The sequence below is a fragment of the Dendrobates tinctorius genome, unplaced genomic scaffold (assembly GCF_039654945.1).
Source record: "Dendrobates tinctorius isolate UK_male_01 unplaced genomic scaffold, ASM3965494v1 ptg000251l, whole genome shotgun sequence".
In the NCBI taxonomy this organism is placed as follows: domain Eukaryota; kingdom Metazoa; phylum Chordata; class Amphibia; order Anura; family Dendrobatidae; genus Dendrobates; species Dendrobates tinctorius.
Window position 1 is genome coordinate 11,691,194 of NW_027361918.1, and position 20,625 is coordinate 11,711,818.

Consider the following 20,625-nt stretch of genomic DNA (forward strand, 5'->3'; position numbering starts at 1 on the left):
GAATATAGAAAATGCTGAGAGGTCGCGAATCTCCTTCTGGTCCTTTGGCACGAGTTGTACTGGGATTTAGGATTTTGACTAGTGTTTTTGATCCGAGACACGTTTGCTGTTGACAGAAAAGTTCAGTTGATATGCAATGATGAAGTTTATAAAACACAACTATTTAGCAGAGGTTGGTTTCAATCCATTGACCGCTGGGTTTCACAATGTGAATTATGGTCTACAAATACAGTCGAGCAATTTTCTAGCAAACCATTTCTCTGTATATAGAGAACCAAAATGGGGAAGTGAAAAAAAACTTAGCTAGTTTGTAGAAAAAGATGCAATGCAGCACAATTTAGCAGAGGATGGTTTCGATCCATCGACCTCTGGGTTATGGGCCCAGCACGCTTCCGCTGCGCCACTCTGCTTGTGTTAACAGATGTACAGAGTAAAATTCTAATGACTGTTTGTGTTCAGGTCGATGACATGTAAATTTTCAGCCATTACATATTTGTTGGCGACTAGAGTACTCCTGGGGTTCTGCAATTGTTTCTTTGTTTTTTTTTGCTTTCTTGTGTCATATTATTGTTGAAAATCATTAGAGGAAATGGTGTCTGACCATTGTTTAAGGTTCCGGTTAAAACTGGTGGGTGCGTCCGGCTGTTAGACGAAAGTTCGGCAGGCGTTTGTGTCTCTGTGGCGCAATCGGTTAGCGCGTTCGGCTGTTAACCGAAAGGTTGGTGGTTCGAGTCCACCCAGGGACGTTGGTTCCTTTTGCTTGGGTAGCATGCTACAGTTGAAGACGTTTTCACATTGGTGCTCAGCATCTCCATAAAGTAAAAGCACTGTTGCTGCCTAAGATTTGAATTCACAAGGCAAACTGGAGAAAAAACTTTCCGGTTGTGTTTCTGTCTACATGTCCAGAAAGAGCATAGCTGTCTGGTATTTGCCAGAAGGTTGAAAACATCTGATAGAATACACAAAACTTCCTTCGAGCCGGAATTGAACCAGCGACCTAAGGATTGCTAATTTAGATCTACAGTCCTCCGCTCTACCAGCTGAGCTATCGAAGGCTTGATTTAGCCATTGTTGAAAGTCTTCAAGGTTTGGACGTGTGTGCCACGAGCAGGTGGCATAAACAATTCACTCGGCCAACTGAAAAAGGCATCCAAAGATTGTATTGGAGAATGCGGGCATCGATCCCGCTACCTCTCGCATGCTAAGTTTCACACCACACCATGTCACAGTTTACTTATAGTCAAATGTGCCATTGAGTGCTTTTTTTTTTTTTTTTTTTTTTTTTTTTTTTTAAGTACAGATTCCTTTCTCCCATATTTGAAGAACATCTACGTAGTTCACAATGTGAATTATGGCCTACAAATACAGTCGGGCAATTTTCTAGCAAACCATTTCTATGTATGTAGAGAACCAGACTGGGGGAGTAAAAAAAACTTACCTAGTTTGTAGAAAAAAGTTGTAATGCAGCACAATCCCAAGCAAAAAGATTGACCTTTTATGGTTTGGTTTGAATATAGAAAATGCTGAGAGGTCGCGAATCTCCTTCTGGTCCTTTGGCACGAGTTGTACTGGGATTTAGGATTTTGACTAGTGTTTTTGATCCGAGACACGTTTGCTGTTGACAGAAAAGTTCAGTTGATATGCAATGATGAAGTTTATAAATCACAACTATTTAGCAGAGGTTGGTTTCGATCCATCGACCGCTGGGTTTCACAATGTGAATTATGGCCTACAAATACAGTCGGGCAATTTTCTAGCAAACCATTTCTATGTATGTAGAGAACCAGACTGGGGGAGTAAAAAAAACTTACCTAGTTTGTAGAAAAAAGTTGTAATGCAGCACAATCCCAAGCAAAAAGATTGACCTTTTATGGTTTGGTTTGAATATAGAAAATGCTGAGAGGTCGCGAATCTCCTTCTGGTCCTTTGGCACGAGTTGTACTGGGATTTAGGATTTTGACTAGTGTTTTTGATCCGAGACACGTTTGCTGTTGACAGAAAAGTTCAGTTGATATGCAATGATGAAGTTTATAAAACACAACTATTTAGCAGAGGTTGGTTTCGATCCATCGACCGCTGGGTTTCACAATGTGAATTATGGCCTACAAATACAGTCGAGCAATTTTCTAGTAAACCATTTCTCTGTATATAGAGAACCAAACTGGGGGAATGAAAAAAAACTTACCTAGTTTGTAGAAAAAAGTTGTAATGCAGCACAATCCCAAGCGAAAAGATTGATCTTTTATGGTTTGGTTTGAATATAGAAAATGCTGAGAGGTCGCGAATCTCCTTCTGGTCCTTTGGCACGAGTTGTACTGGGATTTAGGATTTTGACTAGTGTTTTTGATCCGAGACACGTTTGCTGTTGACAGAAAAGTTCAGTTGATATGCAATGATGAAGTTTATAAAACACAACTATTTAGCAGAGGTTGGTTTCAATCCATTGACCGCTGGGTTTCACAATGTGAATTATGGTCTACAAATACAGTCGAGCAATTTTCTAGCAAACCATTTCTCTGTATATAGAGAACCAAAATGGGGAAGTGAAAAAAAACTTAGCTAGTTTGTAGAAAAAGATGCAATGCAGCACAATTTAGCAGAGGATGGTTTCGATCCATCGACCTCTGGGTTATGGGCCCAGCACGCTTCCGCTGCGCCACTCTGCTTGTGTTAACAGATGTACAGAGTAAAATTCTAATGACTGTTTGTGTTCAGGTCGATGACATGTAAATTTTCAGCCATTACATATTTGTTGGCGACTAGAGTACTCCTGGGGTTCTGCAATTGTTTCTTTGTTTTTTTTTTGCTTTCTTGTGTCATATTATTGTTGAAAATCATTAGAGGAAATGGTGTCTGACCATTGTTTAAGGTTCCGGTTAAAACTGGTGGGTGCGTCCGGCTGTTAGACGAAAGTTCGGCAGGCGTTTGTGTCTCTGTGGCGCAATCGGTTAGCGCGTTCGGCTGTTAACCGAAAGGTTGGTGGTTCGAGTCCACCCAGGGACGTTGGTTCCTTTTGCTTGGGTAGCATGCTACAGTTGAAGACGTTTTCACATTGGTGCTCAGCATCTCCATAAAGTAAAAGCACTGTTGCTGCCTAAGATTTGAATTCACAAGGCAAACTGGAGAAAAAACTTTCCGGTTGTGTTTCTGTCTACATGTCCAGAAAGAGCATAGCTGTCTGGTATTTGCCAGAAGGTTGAAAACATCTGATAGAATACACAAAACTTCCTTCGAGCCGGAATTGAACCAGCGACCTAAGGATTGCTAATTTAGATCTACAGTCCTCCGCTCTACCAGCTGAGCTATCGAAGGCTTGATTTAGCCATTGTTGAAAGTCTTCAAGGTTTGGACGTGTGTGCCACGAGCAGGTGGCATAAACAATTCACTCGGCCAACTGAAAAAGGCATCCAAAGATTGTATTGGAGAATGCGGGCATCGATCCCGCTACCTCTCGCATGCTAAGTTTCACACCACACCATGTCACAGTTTACTTATAGTCAAATGTGCCATTGAGTGCTTTTTTTTTTTTTTTTTTTTTTTTTTTAAGTACAGATTCCTTTCTCCCATATTTGAAGAACATCTACGTAGTTCACAATGTGAATTATGGCCTACAAATACAGTCGGGCAATTTTCTAGCAAACCATTTCTATGTATGTAGAGAACCAGACTGGGGGAGTAAAAAAAACTTACCTAGTTTGTAGAAAAAAGTTGTAATGCAGCACAATCCCAAGCAAAAAGATTGACCTTTTATGGTTTGGTTTGAATATAGAAAATGCTGAGAGGTCGCGAATCTCCTTCTGGTCCTTTGGCACGAGTTGTACTGGGATTTAGGATTTTGACTAGTGTTTTTGATCCGAGACACGTTTGCTGTTGACAGAAAAGTTCAGTTGATATGCAATGATGAAGTTTATAAATCACAACTATTTAGCAGAGGTTGGTTTCGATCCATCGACCGCTGGGTTTCACAATGTGAATTATGGCCTACAAATACAGTCGGGCAATTTTCTAGCAAACCATTTCTATGTATGTAGAGAACCAGACTGGGGGAGTAAAAAAAACTTACCTAGTTTGTAGAAAAAAGTTGTAATGCAGCACAATCCCAAGCAAAAAGATTGACCTTTTATGGTTTGGTTTGAATATAGAAAATGCTGAGAGGTCGCGAATCTCCTTCTGGTCCTTTGGCACGAGTTGTACTGGGATTTAGGATTTTGACTAGTGTTTTTGATCCGAGACACGTTTGCTGTTGACAGAAAAGTTCAGTTGATATGCAATGATGAAGTTTATAAAACACAACTATTTAGCAGAGGTTGGTTTCGATCCATCGACCGCTGGGTTTCACAATGTGAATTATGGCCTACAAATACAGTCGAGCAATTTTCTAGTAAACCATTTCTCTGTATATAGAGAACCAAACTGGGGGAATGAAAAAAAACTTACCTAGTTTGTAGAAAAAAGTTGTAATGCAGCACAATCCCAAGCGAAAAGATTGATCTTTTATGGTTTGGTTTGAATATAGAAAATGCTGAGAGGTCGCGAATCTCCTTCTGGTCCTTTGGCACGAGTTGTACTGGGATTTAGGATTTTGACTAGTGTTTTTGATCCGAGACACGTTTGCTGTTGACAGAAAAGTTCAGTTGATATGCAATGATGAAGTTTATAAAACACAACTATTTAGCAGAGGTTGGTTTCAATCCATTGACCGCTGGGTTTCACAATGTGAATTATGGTCTACAAATACAGTCGAGCAATTTTCTAGCAAACCATTTCTCTGTATATAGAGAACCAAAATGGGGAAGTGAAAAAAAACTTAGCTAGTTTGTAGAAAAAGATGCAATGCAGCACAATTTAGCAGAGGATGGTTTCGATCCATCGACCTCTGGGTTATGGGCCCAGCACGCTTCCGCTGCGCCACTCTGCTTGTGTTAACAGATGTACAGAGTAAAATTCTAATGACTGTTTGTGTTCAGGTCGATGACATGTAAATTTTCAGCCATTACATATTTGTTGGCGACTAGAGTACTCCTGGGGTTCTGCAATTGTTTCTTTGTTTTTTTTTGCTTTCTTGTGTCATATTATTGTTGAAAATCATTAGAGGAAATGGTGTCTGACCATTGTTTAAGGTTCCGGTTAAAACTGGTGGGTGCGTCCGGCTGTTAGATGAAAGTTCGGCAGGCGTTTGTGTCTCTGTGGCGCAATCGGTTAGCGCGTTCGGCTGTTAACCGAAAGGTTGGTGGTTCGAGTCCACCCAGGGACGTTGGTTCCTTTTGCTTGGGTAGCATGCTACAGTTGAAGACGTTTTCACATTGGTGCTCAGCATCTCCATAAAGTAAAAGCACTGTTGCTGCCTAAGATTTGAATTCACAAGGCAAACTGGAGAAAAAACTTTCCGGTTGTGTTTCTGTCTACATGTCCAGAAAGAGCATAGCTGTCTGGTATTTGCCAGAAGGTTGAAAACATCTGATAGAATACACAAAACTTCCTTCGAGCCGGAATTGAACCAGCGACCTAAGGATTGCTAATTTAGATCTACAGTCCTCCGCTCTACCAGCTGAGCTATCGAAGGCTTGATTTAGCCATTGTTGAAAGTCTTCAAGGTTTGGACGTGTGTGCCACGAGCAGGTGGCATAAACAATTCACTCGGCCAACTGAAAAAGGAATCCAAAGATTGTATTGGAGAATGCGGGCATCGATCCCGCTACCTCTCGCATGCTAAGTTTCACACCACACCATGTCACAGTTTACTTATAGTCAAATGTGCCATTGAGTGCTTTTTTTTTTTTTTTTTTTTTTTTTTTAAGTACAGATTCCTTTCTCCCATATTTGAAGAACATCTACGTAGTTCACAATGTGAATTATGGCCTACAAATACAGTCGGGCAATTTTCTAGCAAACCATTTCTATGTATGTAGAGAACCAGACTGGGGGAGTAAAAAAAACTTACCTAGTTTGTAGAAAAAAGTTGTAATGCAGCACAATCCCAAGCAAAAAGATTGACCTTTTATGGTTTGGTTTGAATATAGAAAATGCTGAGAGGTCGCGAATCTCCTTCTGGTCCTTTGGCACGAGTTGTACTGGGATTTAGGATTTTGACTAGTGTTTTTGATCCGAGACACGTTTGCTGTTGACAGAAAAGTTCAGTTGATATGCAATGATGAAGTTTATAAATCACAACTATTTAGCAGAGGTTGGTTTCGATCCATCGACCGCTGGGTTTCACAATGTGAATTATGGCCTACAAATACAGTCGGGCAATTTTCTAGCAAACCATTTCTATGTATGTAGAGAACCAGACTGGGGGAGTAAAAAAAACTTACCTAGTTTGTAGAAAAAAGTTGTAATGCAGCACAATCCCAAGCAAAAAGATTGACCTTTTATGGTTTGGTTTGAATATAGAAAATGCTGAGAGGTCGCGAATCTCCTTCTGGTCCTTTGGCACGAGTTGTACTGGGATTTAGGATTTTGACTAGTGTTTTTGATCCGAGACACGTTTGCTGTTGACAGAAAAGTTCAGTTGATATGCAATGATGAAGTTTATAAAACACAACTATTTAGCAGAGGTTGGTTTCGATCCATCGACCGCTGGGTTTCACAATGTGAATTATGGCCTACAAATACAGTCGAGCAATTTTCTAGTAAACCATTTCTCTGTATATAGAGAACCAAACTGGGGGAATGAAAAAAAACTTACCTAGTTTGTAGAAAAAAGTTGTAATGCAGCACAATCCCAAGCGAAAAGATTGATCTTTTATGGTTTGGTTTGAATATAGAAAATGCTGAGAGGTCGCGAATCTCCTTCTGGTCCTTTGGCACGAGTTGTACTGGGATTTAGGATTTTGACTAGTGTTTTTGATCCGAGACACGTTTGCTGTTGACAGAAAAGTTCAGTTGATATGCAATGATGAAGTTTATAAAACACAACTATTTAGCAGAGGTTGGTTTCAATCCATTGACCGCTGGGTTTCACAATGTGAATTATGGTCTACAAATACAGTCGAGCAATTTTCTAGCAAACCATTTCTCTGTATATAGAGAACCAAAATGGGGAAGTGAAAAAAAACTTAGCTAGTTTGTAGAAAAAGATGCAATGCAGCACAATTTAGCAGAGGATGGTTTCGATCCATCGACCTCTGGGTTATGGGCCCAGCACGCTTCCGCTGCGCCACTCTGCTTGTGTTAACAGATGTACAGAGTAAAATTCTAATGACTGTTTGTGTTCAGGTCGATGACATGTAAATTTTCAGCCATTACATATTTGTTGGCGACTAGAGTACTCCTGGGGTTCTGCAATTGTTTCTTTGTTTTTTTTTGCTTTCTTGTGTCATATTATTGTTGAAAATCATTAGAGGAAATGGTGTCTGACCATTGTTTAAGGTTCCGGTTAAAACTGGTGGGTGCGTCCGGCTGTTAGACGAAAGTTCGGCAGGCGTTTGTGTCTCTGTGGCGCAATCGGTTAGCGCGTTCGGCTGTTAACCGAAAGGTTGGTGGTTCGAGTCCACCCAGGGACGTTGGTTCCTTTTGCTTGGGTAGCATGCTACAGTTGAAGACGTTTTCACATTGGTGCTCAGCATCTCCATAAAGTAAAAGCACTGTTGCTGCCTAAGATTTGAATTCACAAGGCAAACTGGAGAAAAAACTTTCCGGTTGTGTTTCTGTCTACATGTCCAGAAAGAGCATAGCTGTCTGGTATTTGCCAGAAGGTTGAAAACATCTGATAGAATACACAAAACTTCCTTCGAGCCGGAATTGAACCAGCGACCTAAGGATTGCTAATTTAGATCTACAGTCCTCCGCTCTACCAGCTGAGCTATCGAAGGCTTGATTTAGCCATTGTTGAAAGTCTTCAAGGTTTGGACGTGTGTGCCACGAGCAGGTGGCATAAACAATTCACTCGGCCAACTGAAAAAGGCATCCAAAGATTGTATTGGAGAATGCGGGCATCGATCCCGCTACCTCTCGCATGCTAAGTTTCACACCACACCATGTCACAGTTTACTTATAGTCAAATGTGCCATTGAGTGCTTTTTTTTTTTTTTTTTTTTTTTTTTTAAGTACAGATTCCTTTCTCCCATATTTGAAGAACATCTACGTAGTTCACAATGTGAATTATGGCCTACAAATACAGTCGGGCAATTTTCTAGCAAACCATTTCTATGTATGTAGAGAACCAGACTGGGGGAGTAAAAAAAACTTACCTAGTTTGTAGAAAAAAGTTGTAATGCAGCACAATCCCAAGCAAAAAGATTGACCTTTTATGGTTTGGTTTGAATATAGAAAATGCTGAGAGGTCGCGAATCTCCTTCTGGTCCTTTGGCACGAGTTGTACTGGGATTTAGGATTTTGACTAGTGTTTTTGATCCGAGACACGTTTGCTGTTGACAGAAAAGTTCAGTTGATATGCAATGATGAAGTTTATAAATCACAACTATTTAGCAGAGGTTGGTTTCGATCCATCGACCGCTGGGTTTCACAATGTGAATTATGGCCTACAAATACAGTCGGGCAATTTTCTAGCAAACCATTTCTATGTATGTAGAGAACCAGACTGGGGGAGTAAAAAAAACTTACCTAGTTTGTAGAAAAAAGTTGTAATGCAGCACAATCCCAAGCAAAAAGATTGACCTTTTATGGTTTGGTTTGAATATAGAAAATGCTGAGAGGTCGCGAATCTCCTTCTGGTCCTTTGGCACGAGTTGTACTGGGATTTAGGATTTTGACTAGTGTTTTTGATCCGAGACACGTTTGCTGTTGACAGAAAAGTTCAGTTGATATGCAATGATGAAGTTTATAAAACACAACTATTTAGCAGAGGTTGGTTTCGATCCATCGACCGCTGGGTTTCACAATGTGAATTATGGCCTACAAATACAGTCGAGCAATTTTCTAGTAAACCATTTCTCTGTATATAGAGAACCAAACTGGGGGAATGAAAAAAAACTTACCTAGTTTGTAGAAAAAAGTTGTAATGCAGCACAATCCCAAGCGAAAAGATTGATCTTTTATGGTTTGGTTTGAATATAGAAAATGCTGAGAGGTCGCGAATCTCCTTCTGGTCCTTTGGCACGAGTTGTACTGGGATTTAGGATTTTGACTAGTGTTTTTGATCCGAGACACGTTTGCTGTTGACAGAAAAGTTCAGTTGATATGCAATGATGAAGTTTATAAAACACAACTATTTAGCAGAGGTTGGTTTCAATCCATTGACCGCTGGGTTTCACAATGTGAATTATGGTCTACAAATACAGTCGAGCAATTTTCTAGCAAACCATTTCTCTGTATATAGAGAACCAAAATGGGGAAGTGAAAAAAAACTTAGCTAGTTTGTAGAAAAAGATGCAATGCAGCACAATTTAGCAGAGGATGGTTTCGATCCATCGACCTCTGGGTTATGGGCCCAGCACGCTTCCGCTGCGCCACTCTGCTTGTGTTAACAGATGTACAGAGTAAAATTCTAATGACTGTTTGTGTTCAGGTCGATGACATGTAAATTTTCAGCCATTACATATTTGTTGGCGACTAGAGTACTCCTGGGGTTCTGCAATTGTTTCTTTGTTTTTTTTTGCTTTCTTGTGTCATATTATTGTTGAAAATCATTAGAGGAAATGGTGTCTGACCATTGTTTAAGGTTCCGGTTAAAACTGGTGGGTGCGTCCGGCTGTTAGACGAAAGTTCGGCAGGCGTTTGTGTCTCTGTGGCGCAATCGGTTAGCGCGTTCGGCTGTTAACCGAAAGGTTGGTGGTTCGAGTCCACCCAGGGACGTTGGTTCCTTTTGCTTGGGTAGCATGCTACAGTTGAAGACGTTTTCACATTGGTGCTCAGCATCTCCATAAAGTAAAAGCACTGTTGCTGCCTAAGATTTGAATTCACAAGGCAAACTGGAGAAAAAACTTTCCGGTTGTGTTTCTGTCTACATGTCCAGAAAGAGCATAGCTGTCTGGTATTTGCCAGAAGGTTGAAAACATCTGATAGAATACACAAAACTTCCTTCGAGCCGGAATTGAACCAGCGACCTAAGGATTGCTAATTTAGATCTACAGTCCTCCGCTCTACCAGCTGAGCTATCGAAGGCTTGATTTAGCCATTGTTGAAAGTCTTCAAGGTTTGGACGTGTGTGCCACGAGCAGGTGGCATAAACAATTCACTCGGCCAACTGAAAAAGGAATCCAAAGATTGTATTGGAGAATGCGGGCATCGATCCCGCTACCTCTCGCATGCTAAGTTTCACACCACACCATGTCACAGTTTACTTATAGTCAAATGTGCCATTGAGTGCTTTTTTTTTTTTTTTTTTTTTTTTTTTAAGTACAGATTCCTTTCTCCCATATTTGAAGAACATCTACGTAGTTCACAATGTGAATTATGGCCTACAAATACAGTCGGGCAATTTTCTAGCAAACCATTTCTATGTATGTAGAGAACCAGACTGGGGGAGTAAAAAAAACTTACCTAGTTTGTAGAAAAAAGTTGTAATGCAGCACAATCCCAAGCAAAAAGATTGACCTTTTATGGTTTGGTTTGAATATAGAAAATGCTGAGAGGTCGCGAATCTCCTTCTGGTCCTTTGGCACGAGTTGTACTGGGATTTAGGATTTTGACTAGTGTTTTTGATCCGAGACACGTTTGCTGTTGACAGAAAAGTTCAGTTGATATGCAATGATGAAGTTTATAAATCACAACTATTTAGCAGAGGTTGGTTTCGATCCATCGACCGCTGGGTTTCACAATGTGAATTATGGCCTACAAATACAGTCGGGCAATTTTCTAGCAAACCATTTCTATATATGTAGAGAACCAGACTGGGGGAGTAAAAAAAACTTACCTAGTTTGTAGAAAAAAGTTGTAATGCAGCACAATCCCAAGCAAAAAGATTGACCTTTTATGGTTTGGTTTGAATATAGAAAATGCTGAGAGGTCGCGAATCTCCTTCTGGTCCTTTGGCACGAGTTGTACTGGGATTTAGGATTTTGACTAGTGTTTTTGATCCGAGACACGTTTGCTGTTGACAGAAAAGTTCAGTTGATATGCAATGATGAAGTTTATAAAACACAACTATTTAGCAGAGGTTGGTTTCGATCCATCGACCGCTGGGTTTCACAATGTGAATTATGGCCTACAAATACAGTCGAGCAATTTTCTAGTAAACCATTTCTCTGTATATAGAGAACCAAACTGGGGGAATGAAAAAAAACTTACCTAGTTTGTAGAAAAAAGTTGTAATGCAGCACAATCCCAAGCGAAAAGATTGATCTTTTATGGTTTGGTTTGAATATAGAAAATGCTGAGAGGTCGCGAATCTCCTTCTGGTCCTTTGGCACGAGTTGTACTGGGATTTAGGATTTTGACTAGTGTTTTTGATCCGAGACACGTTTGCTGTTGACAGAAAAGTTCAGTTGATATGCAATGATGAAGTTTATAAAACACAACTATTTAGCAGAGGTTGGTTTCAATCCATTGACCGCTGGGTTTCACAATGTGAATTATGGTCTACAAATACAGTCGAGCAATTTTCTAGCAAACCATTTCTCTGTATATAGAGAACCAAAATGGGGAAGTGAAAAAAAACTTAGCTAGTTTGTAGAAAAAGATGCAATGCAGCACAATTTAGCAGAGGATGGTTTCTATCCATCGACCTCTGGGTTATGGGCCCAGCACGCTTCCGCTGCGCCACTCTGCTTGTGTTAACAGATGTACAGAGTAAAATTCTAATGACTGTTTGTGTTCAGGTCGATGACATGTAAATTTTCAGCCATTACATATTTGTTGGCGACTAGAGTACTCCTGGGGTTCTGCAATTGTTTCTTTGTTTTTTTTTGCTTTCTTGTGTCATATTATTGTTGAAAATCATTAGAGGAAATGGTGTCTGACCATTGTTTAAGGTTCAGGTTAAAACTGGTGGGTGCGTCCGGCTGTTAGACGAAAGTTCGGCAGGCGTTTGTGTCTCTGTGGCGCAATCGGTTAGCGCGTTCGGCTGTTAACCGAAAGGTTGGTGGTTCGAGTCCACCCAGGGACGTTGGTTCCTTTTGCTTGGGTAGCATGCTACAGTTGAAGACGTTTTCACATTGGTGCTCAGCATCTCCATAAAGTAAAAGCACTGTTGCTGCCTAAGATTTGAATTCACAAGGCAAACTGGAGAAAAAACTTTCCGGTTGTGTTTCTGTCTACATGTCCAGAAAGAGCATAGCTGTCTGGTATTTGCCAGAAGGTTGAAAACATCTGATAGAATACACAAAACTTCCTTCGAGCCGGAATTGAACCAGCGACCTAAGGATTGCTAATTTAGATCTACAGTCCTCCGCTCTACCAGCTGAGCTATCGAAGGCTTGATTTAGCCATTGTTGAAAGTCTTCAAGGTTTGGACGTGTGTGCCACGAGCAGGTGGCATAAACAATTCACTCGGCCAACTGAAAAAGGAATCCAAAGATTGTATTGGAGAATGCGGGCATCGATCCAGCTACCTCTCGCATGCTAAGTTTCACACCACACCATGTCACATTTTACTTATAGTCAAATGTGCCATTGAGTGCTTTTTTTTTTTTTTTTTTTTTTTTTTTTAAGTACAGATTCCTTTCTCCCATATTTGAAGAACATCTACGTAGTTCACAATGTGAATTATGGCCTACAAATACAGTCGGGCAATTTTCTAGCAAACCATTTCTATGTATGTAGAGAACCAGACTGGGGGAGTAAAAAAAACTTACCTAGTTTGTAGAAAAAAGTTGTAATGCAGCACAATCCCAAGCAAAAAGATTGACCTTTTATGGTTTGGTTTGAATATAGAAAATGCTGAGAGGTCGCGAATCTCCTTCTGGTCCTTTGGCACGAGTTGTACTGGGATTTAGGATTTTGACTAGTGTTTTTGATCCGAGACACGTTTGCTGTTGACAGAAAAGTTCAGTTGATATGCAATGATGAAGTTTATAAATCACAACTATTTAGCAGAGGTTGGTTTCGATCCATCGACCGCTGGGTTTCACAATGTGAATTATGGCCTACAAATACAGTCGGGCAATTTTCTAGCAAACCATTTCTATGTATGTAGAGAACCAGACTGGGGGAGTAAAAAAAACTTACCTAGTTTGTAGAAAAAAGTTGTAATGCAGCACAATCCCAAGCAAAAAGATTGACCTTTTATGGTTTGGTTTGAATATAGAAAATGCTGAGAGGTCGCGAATCTCCTTCTGGTCCTTTGGCACGAGTTGTACTGGGATTTAGGATTTTGACTAGTGTTTTTGATCCGAGACACGTTTGCTGTTGACAGAAAAGTTCAGTTGATATGCAATGATGAAGTTTATAAAACACAACTATTTAGCAGAGGTTGGTTTCGATCCATCGACCGCTGGGTTTCACAATGTGAATTATGGCCTACAAATACAGTCGAGCAATTTTCTAGTAAACCATTTCTCTGTATATAGAGAACCAAACTGGGGGAATGAAAAAAAACTTACCTAGTTTGTAGAAAAAAGTTGTAATGCAGCACAATCCCAAGCGAAAAGATTGATCTTTTATGGTTTGGTTTGAATATAGAAAATGCTGAGAGGTCGCGAATCTCCTTCTGGTCCTTTGGCACGAGTTGTACTGGGATTTAGGATTTTGACTAGTGTTTTTGATCCGAGACACGTTTGCTGTTGACAGAAAAGTTCAGTTGATATGCAATGATGAAGTTTATAAAACACAACTATTTAGCAGAGGTTGGTTTCAATCCATTGACCGCTGGGTTTCACAATGTGAATTATGGTCTACAAATACAGTCGAGCAATTTTCTAGCAAACCATTTCTCTGTATATAGAGAACCAAAATGGGGAAGTGAAAAAAAACTTAGCTAGTTTGTAGAAAAAGATGCAATGCAGCACAATTTAGCAGAGGATGGTTTCGATCCATCGACCTCTGGGTTATGGGCCCAGCACGCTTCCGCTGCGCCACTCTGCTTGTGTTAACAGATGTACAGAGTAAAATTCTAATGACTGTTTGTGTTCAGGTCGATGACATGTAAATTTTCAGCCATTACATATTTGTTGGCGACTAGAGTACTCCTGGGGTTCTGCAATTGTTTCTTTGTTTTTTTTTGCTTTCTTGTGTCATATTATTGTTGAAAATCATTAGAGGAAATGGTGTCTGACCATTGTTTAAGGTTCCGGTTAAAACTGGTGGGTGCGTCCGGCTGTTAGACGAAAGTTCGGCAGGCGTTTGTGTCTCTGTGGCGCAATCGGTTAGCGCGTTCGGCTGTTAACCGAAAGGTTGGTGGTTCGAGTCCACCCAGGGACGTTGGTTCCTTTTGCTTGGGTAGCATGCTACAGTTGAAGACGTTTTCACATTGGTGCTCAGCATCTCCATAAAGTAAAAGCACTGTTGCTGCCTAAGATTTGAATTCACAAGGCAAACTGGAGAAAAAACTTTCCGGTTGTGTTTCTGTCTACATGTCCAGAAAGAGCATAGCTGTCTGGTATTTGCCAGAAGGTTGAAAACATCTGATAGAATACACAAAACTTCCTTCGAGCCGGAATTGAACCAGCGACCTAAGGATTGCTAATTTAGATCTACAGTCCTCCGCTCTACCAGCTGAGCTATCGAAGGCTTGATTTAGCCATTGTTGAAAGTCTTCAAGGTTTGGACGTGTGTGCCACGAGCAGGTGGCATAAACAATTCACTCGGCCAACTGAAAAAGGAATCCAAAGATTGTATTGGAGAATGCGGGCATCGATCCCGCTACCTCTCGCATGCTAAGCGAGCGCTCTACCACTTGAGCTAATCCCCCATGCCCGACGAACGCCATTATCAGTTTCACGCCACACCATGTCACAGTTTACTTATAGTCAAATGTGCCATTGAGTGCTTTTTTTTTTTTTTTTTTTTTTTTTTTAAGTACAGATTCCTTTCTCCCATATTTGAAGAACATCTACGTAGTTCACAATGTGAATTATGGCCTACAAATACAGTCGGGCAATTTTCTAGCAAACCATTTCTATGTATGTAGAGAACCAGACTGGGGGAGTAAAAAAAACTTACCTAGTTTGTAGAAAAAAGTTGTAATGCAGCACAATCCCAAGCAAAAAGATTGACCTTTTATGGTTTGGTTTGAATATAGAAAATGCTGAGAGGTCGCGAATCTCCTTCTGGTCCTTTGGCACGAGTTGTACTGGGATTTAGGATTTTGACTAGTGTTTTTGATCCGAGACACGTTTGCTGTTGACAGAAAAGTTCAGTTGATATGCAATGATGAAGTTTATAAATCACAACTATTTAGCAGAGGTTGGTTTCGATCCATCGACCGCTGGGTTTCACAATGTGAATTATGGCCTACAAATACAGTCGGGCAATTTTCTAGCAAACCATTTCTATGTATGTAGAGAACCAGACTGGGGGAGTAAAAAAAACTTACCTAGTTTGTAGAAAAAAGTTGTAATGCAGCACAATCCCAAGCAAAAAGATTGACCTTTTATGGTTTGGTTTGAATATAGAAAATGCTGAGAGGTCGCGAATCTCCTTCTGGTCCTTTGGCACGAGTTGTACTGGGATTTAGGATTTTGACTAGTGTTTTTGATCCGAGACACGTTTGCTGTTGACAGAAAAGTTCAGTTGATATGCAATGATGAAGTTTATAAAACACAACTATTTAGCAGAGGTTGGTTTCGATCCATCGACCGCTGGGTTTCACAATGTGAATTATGGCCTACAAATACAGTCGAGCAATTTTCTAGTAAACCATTTCTCTGTATATAGAGAACCAAACTGGGGGAATGAAAAAAAACTTACCTAGTTTGTAGAAAAAAGTTGTAATGCAGCACAATCCCAAGCGAAAAGATTGATCTTTTATGGTTTGGTTTGAATATAGAAAATGCTGAGAGGTCGCGAATCTCCTTCTGGTCCTTTGGCACGAGTTGTACTGGGATTTAGGATTTTGACTAGTGTTTTTGATCCGAGACACGTTTGCTGTTGACAGAAAAGTTCAGTTGATATGCAATGATGAAGTTTATAAAACACAACTATTTAGCAGAGGTTGGTTTCGATCCATCGACCGCTGGGTTTCACAATGTGAATTATGGCCTACAAATACAGTCGAGCAATTTTCTAGTAAACCATTTCTCTGTATATAGAGAACCAAACTGGGGGAATGAAAAAAAACTTACCTAGTTTGTAGAAAAAAGTTGTAATGCAGCACAATCCCAAGCGAAAAGATTGATCTTTTATGGTTTGGTTTGAATATAGAAAATGCTGAGAGGTCGCGAATCTCCTTCTGGTCCTTTGGCACGAGTTGTACTGGGATTTAGGATTTTGACTAGTGTTTTTGATCCGAGACACGTTTGCTGTTGACAGAAAAGTTCAGTTGATATGCAATGATGAAGTTTATAAAACACAACTATTTAGCAGAGGTTGGTTTCAATCCATTGACCGCTGGGTTTCACAATGTGAATTATGGTCTACAAATACAGTCGAGCAATTTTCTAGCAAACCATTTCTCTGTATATAGAGAACCAAAATGGGGAAGTGAAAAAAAACTTAGCTAGTTTGTAGAAAAAGATGCAATGCAGCACAATTTAGCAGAGGATGGTTTCGATCCATCGACCTCTGGGTTATGGGCCCAGCACGCTTCCGCTGCGCCACTCTGCTTGTGTTAACAGATGTACAGAGTAAAATTCTAATGACTGTTTGTGTTCAGGTCGATGACATGTAAATTTTCAGCCATTACATATTTGTTGGCGACTAGAGTACTCCTGGGGTTCTGCAATTGTTTCTTTGTTTTTTTTTGCTTTCTTGTGTCATATTATTGTTGAAAATCATTAGAGGAAATGGTGTCTGACCATTGTTTAAGGTTCCGGTTAAAACTGGTGGGTGCGTCCGGCTGTTAGACGAAAGTTCGGCAGGCGTTTGTGTCTCTGTGGCGCAATCGGTTAGCGCGTTCGGCGTTGGGTAGCATGCTACAGTTGAAGACGTTTTCACATTGGTGCTCAGCATCTCCATAAAGTAAAAGCACTGTTGCTGCCTAAGATTTGAATTCACAAGGCAAACTGGAGAAAAAACTTTCCGGTTGTGTTTCTGTCTACATGTCCAGAAAGAGCATAGCTGTCTGGTATTTGCCAGAAGGTTGAAAACATCTGATAGAATACACAAAACTTCCTTCGAGCCGGAATTGAACCAGCGACCTAAGGATTGCTAATTTAGATCTACAGTCCTCCGCTCTACCAGCTGAGCTATCGAAGGCTTGATTTAGCCATTGTTGAAAGTCTTCAAGGTTTGGACGTGTGTGCCACGAGCAGGTGGCATAAACAATTCACTCGGCCAACTGAAAAAGGCATCCAAAGATTGTATTGGAGAATTCGGGCATCGATCCCGCTACCTCTCGCATGCTAAGTTTCACACCACACCATGTCACAGTTTACTTATAGTCAAATGTGCCATTGAGTGCTTTTTTTTTTTTTTTTTTTTTTTTTTTAAGTACAGATTCCTTTCTCCCATATTTGAAGAACATCTACGTAGTTCACAATGTGAATTATGGCCTACAAATACAGTCGGGCAATTTTCTAGCAAACCATTTCTATGTATGTAGAGAACCAGACTGGGGGAGTAAAAAAAACTTACCTAGTTTGTAGAAAAAAGTTGTAATGCAGCACAATCCCAAGCAAAAAGATTGACCTTTTATGGTTTGGTTTGAATATAGAAAATGCTGAGAGGTCGCGAATCTCCTTCTGGTCCTTTGGCACGAGTTGTACTGGGATTTAGGATTTTGACTAGTGTTTTTGATCCGAGACACGTTTGCTGTTGACAGAAAAGTTCAGTTGATATGCAATGATGAAGTTTATAAATCACAACTATTTAGCAGAGGTTGGTTTCGATCCATCGACCGCTGGGTTTCACAATGTGAATTATGGCCTACAAATACAGTCGGGCAATTTTCTAGCAAACCATTTCTATGTATGTAGAGAACCAGACTGGGGGAGTAAAAAAAACTTACCTAGTTTGTAGAAAAAAGTTGTAATGCAGCACAATCCCAAGCAAAAAGATTGACCTTTTATGGTTTGGTTTGAATATAGAAAATGCTGAGAGGTCGCGAATCTCCTTCTGGTCCTTTGGCACGAGTTGTACTGGGATTTAGGATTTTGACTAGTGTTTTTGATCCGAGACACGTTTGCTGTTGACAGAAAAGTTCAGTTGATATGCAATGATGAAGTTTATAAAACACAACTATTTAGCAGAGGTTGGTTTCGATCCATCGACCGCTGGGTTTCACAATGTGAATTATGGCCTACAAATACATTCGAGCAATTTTCTAGTAAACCATTTCTCTGTATATAGAGAATCAAACTGGGGGAATGAAAAAAAACTTACCTAGTTTGTAGAAAAAAGTTGTAATGCAGCACAATCCCAAGCGAAAAGATTGATCTTTTATGGTTTGGTTTGAATATAGAAAATGCTGAGAGGTCGCGAATCTCCTTCTGGTCCTTTGGCACGAGTTGTACTGGGATTTAGGATTTTGACTAGTGTTTTTGATCCGAGACACGTTTGCTGTTGACAGAAAAGTTCAGTTGATATGCAATGATGAAGTTTATAAAACACAACTATTTAGCAGAGGTTGGTTTCAATCCATTGACCGCTGGGTTTCACAATGTGAATTATGGTCTACAAATACAGTCGAGCAATTTTCTAGCAAACCATTTCTCTGTATATAGAGAACCAAAATGGGGAAGTGAAAAAAAACTTAGCTAGTTTGTAGAAAAAGATGCAATGCAGCACAATTTAGCAGAGGATGGTTTCGATCCATCGACCTCTGGGTTATGGGCCCAGCACGCTTCCGCTGCGCCACTCTGCTTGTGTTAACAGATGTACAGAGTAAAATTCTAATGACTGTTTGTGTTCAGGTCGATGACATGTAAATTTTCAGCCATTACATATTTGTTGGCGACTAGAGTACTCCTGGGGTTCTGCAATTGTTTCTTTGTTTTTTTTTGCTTTCTTGTGTCATATTATTGTTGAAAATCATTAGAGGAAATGGTGTCTGACCATTGTTTAAGGTTCCGGTTAAAACTGGTGGGTGCGTCCGGCTGTTAGACGAAAGTTCGGCAGGCGTTTGTGTCTCTGTGGCGCAATTGGTTAGCGCGTTCGGCTGTTAACCGAAAGGTTGGTGGTTCGAGTCCACCCAGGGACGTTGGTTCCTTTTGCTTGGGTAGCATGCTACAGTTGAAGACGTTTTCACATTGGTGCTCAGCATCTCCATAAAGTAAAAGCACTGTTGCTGCCTAAGATTTGAATTCACAAGGCAAACTGGAGAAAAAACTTTCCGGTTGTGTTTCTGTCTACATGTCCAGAAAGAGCATAGCTGTCTGGTATTTGCCAGAAGGTTGAAAACATCTGATAGAATACACAAAACTTCCTTCGAGCCGGAATTGAACCAGCGACCTAAGGATTGCTAATTTAGATCTACAGTCCTCCGCTCTACCAGCTGAGCTATCGAAGGCTTGATTTAGCCATTGTTGAAAGTCTTCAAGGTTTGGACGTGTGTGCCACGAGCAGGTGGCATAAACAATTCACTCGGCCAACTGAAAAAGGAATCCAAAGATTGTATTGGAGAATGCGGGCATCGATCCCGCTACCTCTCGCATGCTAAGCGAGCGCTCTACCACTTGAGCTAATCCCCCATGCCCGACGAACGCCATTATCAGTTTCACGCCACACCATGTCACAGTTTACTTATAGTCAAATGTGCCATTGAGTGCTTTTTTTTTTTTTTTTTTTAAGTACAGATTCCTTTCTCCCATATTTGAAGAACATCTACGGAGTTCACAATGTGAATTATGGCCTACAAATACAGTCGGGCAATTTTCTAGCAAACCATTTCTATGTATGTAGAGAACCAGACTGGGGGAGTAAAAAAAACTTACCTAGTTTGTAGAAAAAAGTTGTAATGCAGCACAATCCCAAGCAAAAAGATTGACCTTTTATGGTTTGGTTTGAATATAGAAAATGCTGAGAGGTCGCGAATCTCCTTCTGGTCCTTTGGCACGAGTTGTACTGGGATTTAGGATTTTGACTAGTGTTTTTGATCCGAGACACGTTTGCTGTTGACAGAAAAGTTCAGTTGATATGCAATGATGAAGTTTATAAATCACAACTATTTAGCAGAGGTTGGTTTCGATCCATCGACCGCTGGGTTTCACAATGTGAATTATGGCCTACAAATACAGTCGGGCAATTTTCTAGCAAACCATTTCTATGTATGTAGAGAACCAGACTGGGGGAGTAAAAAAAACTTACCTAGTTTGTAGAAAAAAGTTGTAATGCAGCACAATCCCAAGCAAAAAGATTGACCTTTTATGGTTTGGTTTGAATATAGAAAATGCTGAGAGGTCGCGAATCTCCTTCTGGTCCTTTGGCACGAGTTGTACTGGGATTTAGGATTTTGACTAGTGTTTTTGATCCGAGACACGTTTGCTGTTGACAGAAAAGTTCAGTTGATATGCAATGATGAAGTTTATAAAACACAACTATTTAGCAGAGGTTGGTTTCGATCCATCGACCGCTGGGTTTCACAATGTGAATTATGGCCTACAAATACAGTCGAGCAATTTTCTAGTAAACCATTTCTCTGTATATAGAGAACCAAACTGGGGGAATGAAAAAAAACTTACCTAGTTTGTA

The 20,625-nt window shown here is 40.3% G+C and overlaps 8 non-coding genes across 8 annotated transcripts; all 8 read left to right on the forward strand.

The window, feature by feature from the left end:
* The first annotated feature begins 672 nt into the window (after positions 1-672).
* Positions 673-746, forward strand: TRNAN-GUU (transfer RNA asparagine (anticodon GUU)). Its single transcript has one exon. It is a non-coding gene; the product is annotated as a tRNA-Asn (tRNA).
* A 2,183-nt stretch (positions 747-2,929) lies between these two features.
* Positions 2,930-3,003, forward strand: TRNAN-GUU (transfer RNA asparagine (anticodon GUU)). Its single transcript has one exon. It is a non-coding gene; the product is annotated as a tRNA-Asn (tRNA).
* Positions 3,004-5,180: 2,177 nt separating this feature from the next.
* On the forward strand, positions 5,181-5,254 carry TRNAN-GUU (transfer RNA asparagine (anticodon GUU)). Its single transcript has one exon. It is a non-coding gene; the product is annotated as a tRNA-Asn (tRNA).
* Positions 5,255-7,431: 2,177 nt separating this feature from the next.
* TRNAN-GUU (transfer RNA asparagine (anticodon GUU)) lies at positions 7,432-7,505 on the forward strand. Its single transcript has one exon. It is a non-coding gene; the product is annotated as a tRNA-Asn (tRNA).
* Positions 7,506-9,682: 2,177 nt separating this feature from the next.
* Positions 9,683-9,756, forward strand: TRNAN-GUU (transfer RNA asparagine (anticodon GUU)). The gene has a single exon. It is a non-coding gene; the product is annotated as a tRNA-Asn (tRNA).
* A 2,177-nt stretch (positions 9,757-11,933) lies between these two features.
* Positions 11,934-12,007, forward strand: TRNAN-GUU (transfer RNA asparagine (anticodon GUU)). Its single transcript has one exon. It is a non-coding gene; the product is annotated as a tRNA-Asn (tRNA).
* A 2,178-nt stretch (positions 12,008-14,185) lies between these two features.
* On the forward strand, positions 14,186-14,259 carry TRNAN-GUU (transfer RNA asparagine (anticodon GUU)). Its single transcript has one exon. It is a non-coding gene; the product is annotated as a tRNA-Asn (tRNA).
* Positions 14,260-19,061: 4,802 nt separating this feature from the next.
* On the forward strand, positions 19,062-19,135 carry TRNAN-GUU (transfer RNA asparagine (anticodon GUU)). The gene has a single exon. It is a non-coding gene; the product is annotated as a tRNA-Asn (tRNA).
* Positions 19,136-20,625: the final 1,490 nt, after the last annotated feature.